Genomic DNA, 4,847 nt, shown 5'->3' with positions numbered 1-4,847 from the left:
CAGGTGATTCTAATGTGCAGCCAAGGTTGAGAACCATTGATTTACCTGCATTTCAAAATATAAGTTTGTGTTTTTTTTTTTTTGGGGGGGGGGGTAATTTCTTTCATGTTTTCTCTAGAGAAATCTATGTATTACAGAGCAAACTAGAATTCCACAGTCCTGATTCAGCCTGAAGACTTACTTTAGCCCATGTTTTTGTTTAACTTTTTATTGAAGTATAAATGCAAACAGGAAAGTCACAATTCACTGCACAATTTGAAAAATTTAACAAACTGAACACACCCATAAAATCAGTTTCCAGATCAAGAAAAAAAATTTACCAGCACCTCACCCAGCCAGGGTAACCACTACACCATAGCTCTAACACCATAGCTTTTTACCTGTTTTTGAACTCTTGTGACTGGCTTTTTTCCCCACTCAACATTATATTGTGAGATTCACCCATAATGTATAAAAACTGTAGTTGGTTCCTCCTCATTGCTGTGTAGAAACTGTTACTATGCCATAGCTGATCCATTCTAATGATGGGCACTTGGGTAGTTTCCAGTTAGGGGCTGCTATAAATAATGCCGCTGAACATTCTTGCACGTCTTTTGATGAACATTTTTTAAAAATATATTTTATAGATTTTTTACAGAGAGGAAGGGAGAGGGATAGAAAGTTAGAAACATCGATCAGCTGCCTCCTGCACACCCCCTACTGGGGATGTGCCCGCAACCAAGGTACATGCCCTTGACCGGAATCGAACCCGGGACCCTTCAGTCCACAGGCCGACGCTCTATCCACTGAGCCAAACCGGTTAGGGCTTGATGAACATTTATATATGCATTTATGCCTATACAGTTTCAAAAGTTAAGGCAATTCACATGAAAAAATACAAGATACAGTTTTAAAAAAATAGAAGATCTGATAACACTGGTTCACATTTCCTCATAGCAACACTTGACTGGAACTGAGGCCTATCTTAGGTGGGGCATAGCTTCTTTACAGATCCTGTCCCTTAGTATTAGGTATTACAAACCTAGACCTACTTATTTTGGTAGCTTTATTATTTTTTTATTTAATAATCTGTTAGTACACTCTTACCTAGATAACTGCAAAGCTTTTTTTCTCATTTCAAGTCTGTTCATGTTACCTTATCAGAGAGGACTTCCCTGACAATCCACACTATACAAAATGGCAACCTTTCTCCACACTATGCTTCCTATTTGCCTTTATCCTGCTTTATTTCTCCATTTTACTTATCACCTGACATACATTTATTTTTTTCTCTCCCAACTAGAATGGAAGTCCTATGAGAGCAGAGACCTTTCTTATCTCTTAGTCACTACTGTTTCTACATCCTCTGGAACAGTGCCTGGCATGTAGCAGAGCTTGGTAGATACTTGATGCAATCCATATACATAAAAGCCTAATATGCTAAGTGTCTGATCGTTCAACCAGTCGCTATGACACGCACTGACCACCAGGGGGGCAGATGCTCCATTAGGTAGTTTAGCTTGCTGCTGGGGTCTGGCTGATGGGGACTAGGTGAGATGGGCCAGACATGCCCTGGAGCCCTCTCTGGCCCGATCGTGCACCAGTGGGGTCCCTTGGCCTGGCCTGAGCCCTCTCACAATCTGGGACCCCTTGGGGGATGTCAGAGAGCTTGTTTCAGCCCGATCCCTGCAGGCCAGGCTGAGGGACTCCACTGGTGCACAAATCTGTGCACCGGGCCTCTAGTAGTAATAACAACAACCCATACTTATTGAAGGGAAACTATGTACCAAGCAAGCATTGTTTTAAGCACTTTATATATGTTAAACCATTTGATCCTCACAACAGTCCTATGTGGTAGATAGCATTATTTACTTCATTTTACATTGAGTAAACTAACATTTATCTTCTACTCTAAACAACATACATTTTGAAGCATAGGGTACCCATCAAATTAATGAAATAGTTTTAAAATATACTAAAGAAGCTTAATATCTAAAAGGAGCCTTTCAACAAATCACTTTATAATAATGTTTGATTTGATAACATGTTCAGTTGCTCCTTAAATTGTTGTTTTTTTTTTACATTCAACTTTTAGTATATTAAAATTTTTAGTTTTAGGACTGGGCCTAGATCTTGATGTAACTTAGTTGGGATTTCAGAGATCTGGGGCAGTGGATCTGATTTTGCTATCTGATGGGCAGCAAATCCCACTCACCCTCTCTCAAGAGTACTGGAGAGGGCGTACTGGAGTTTTGTGAAAGTCTGCTTACCTGTTGAAGGATTTTAGAATCCAGCTCATCTGTCCACCTGTCACAGGAAGTACTGATTTGTTAATGGCCTTGTTTGAGATGACGCTGATGTCAGTGTCCCTGGTTAGAACTCCTTCATTTCTTTGCTAAGCCCAACCCCATGTGCCAGTTTTATACAGGGAACCTACTCCATAGAACATTGATAGTATTATAAAGCCTTTGCCAACTGAACAAAAAGCAAATATTCTGCAGCTCCAGAGACAAAAATTAAAGTACTATGCCTCAGAAATGCTAAGTTAATACTTCCATTGACTGAGACATTCTGATTAGCCTTTTTGATCAAATTGGACATGGCCTCTCATATTCTTAATTATTTAAGTTCTTTGTAGCTACCACCCAAGGACCAAAATAACTTATCAGTGAAAATTGCCACAAATAGTTTAGATGCATTGGTTTAACTATTTTTTTCTTGGCACAGATGAATATGGAACCAGTCCTTCCAGGGACTCCCTAGCTTCACTTCCCCTTGGCGCTATTTCCGGAAATCTTGTTTATGCTTCATTTTTCTCTCCAGCCTATTGTATTAGATTGAGATTATAATGTAAACTGTTCCTTAGCACGGTGCTATTTGGACTTTTAGACTCTATGTATCAATAAAAGAGGCCCTCCCCCCACCAAAGTTTTAGTAACCAACATGAGGTTCCCAAGATTATATATACATTAAAAAAATATTTTTATTGATTTCAGAGAGGAAGGGAGAGGGAAAGAGAGATAGAAACATCAATGATGAGAATCATCAATTGGCCGCCTCCTGCACGCCCCCTGCTGGGAATCAAGTTGGCAACCTGGGCATGTGGCCTGACTGGGAATCAAACCATGACCTCCTGGTTCACAGGTCAATGCTCATCCACTAAACCACATCAGCTGGGCCCAAGATCATATTTTACTAAATATGGATATATTTTTAAAAATATATATTTTTATTGATTTCAGAGAGGAAGGGAGAGGGAGAGAGATCTAGAAGCATCAATGATGAGAGAGAATCATTGATCAGCTGCCTCCTGCATGCTCTCTCCTGAGAATTAAGCCTACAATTGGGCATGTGCCCTAGACCGTGGAATCAAACCCAGGATCCTTCAGTCCACAGGCCGACACTCCATCCATTGAGCCAAACCAGCTAGGGCAATGTGGACATATTTTTTAATGGCCAACTGTTATTAGCATCATTTGAAAAGAAAGGGCATTTTTACTTCAAAAAAGTAGGAGAAAAATAATCTCAGAATAAAGAATAGTTCTCTGCTTTGAATAAATTTAGATTTATGAAAAACTCATTACATTATCATTACCTTTCTCACTTCCTGGAGGACTGCTAAGCATTTCAGCTCTTGCCCTGGCTGGCATGGCTCAGTTGGTTGGGCATCGTCCTGTGCATTGAAAGGTTGCTGGTTCAATCCCTGTCAAAGGCACATGCCCGGGTTTCCGGCTCATTCCTTTGTAGGGGGCCTGCAGGAGGCACCTGATTGATATTTCTCTCACATTGAAGCATTGAAGTCTCTCTCTCTCTCTCTCTCTCTCTCTCTCTCCCTAAAAATCAATTTTTAAAAGTCTTAAAAATTCTGCTCTCACCTCTAGACTCTGAGTTGAATCTTCAAGGTTCCTTCAACTGCTGGCTCTTTCTTGATTCTTTTTTGCTCTTGATGTCTCTAACATCTGTTCTTGGATATATACAGCTGTGAATTCCTAGTGTCTTAAGGCCACCTAGCCCAGCTGTGCTGTCTTTTTTTCCTGAAGCCTGGTCTCAGGTTGCTCTTTTCACACCTCCATTCAGTAATTCATAAAAACATACCTGCACTTAAAGCCAACCATCATCTTATCTTGGGATTTCCACATTGCCCCCCTCTTTTTATTGAATGTATTGGGTGACTGGTTAACAAAATTATACAGCACAGTGCCTTGTATTTTTTTAAATATATTTTATTGATTTTTTTACAAAGAGTAAGGGAGAGGGATAGAGAGTTAGAAACATCAATGAGAGAGAATCATTGATAGGCTGCCACCTGCACGCTCCACACTGGGGATGGAAATAGCCTGAGTGAGGACATTATTTACTGTCTCCGTTTCCCCTTATATCTCTCTGGTTTGGTGCTGGGCCTTTTGTTCTCTTCCTCTTCTGAGGAAATATGTCATAGACTCCTTTGGCTTCAACTAACATCACTATCCCAAAATCTCCATGATTTGTATTCTAAGCCCTGTTTTCCTCTCTATGCTCCAAACTCCTTGTCTACAGAACATTTCTAGCTAATGTTTTATCTTCTCCAAAGATAAATTTATAATCTTTCTCCAACCCTACAAATCTCCTCCAGTATTCCCTCTGATATTAGAAACTGAAACCTCATCCACCCAGTTACTCAAATCAAACCAGGTACCATCAGGCCGGCTGGAGTGGCTCAGTTGGTTAAGCATTGTCTTGTGCTGGGTCAATTCCCGGTCAGCGCACGTACCTGGGTTTGATCACAAACAACATCTGTGTTTTTTCTTTCCTTCCTCTCTCTAAGCATGTCCTCAGGTGAAAATGAGATATCATCCTTGATACCGGGTCCTCCTTTAATGCCCTCCCCC

This window comes from Myotis lucifugus, unplaced genomic scaffold, assembly GCF_000147115.1.
Source record: "Myotis lucifugus unplaced genomic scaffold, Myoluc2.0 scaffold_197, whole genome shotgun sequence".
Taxonomy (NCBI): Eukaryota; Metazoa; Chordata; class Mammalia; order Chiroptera; family Vespertilionidae; genus Myotis; species Myotis lucifugus.
Note: the sequence above shows the minus strand (reverse complement) of the source record.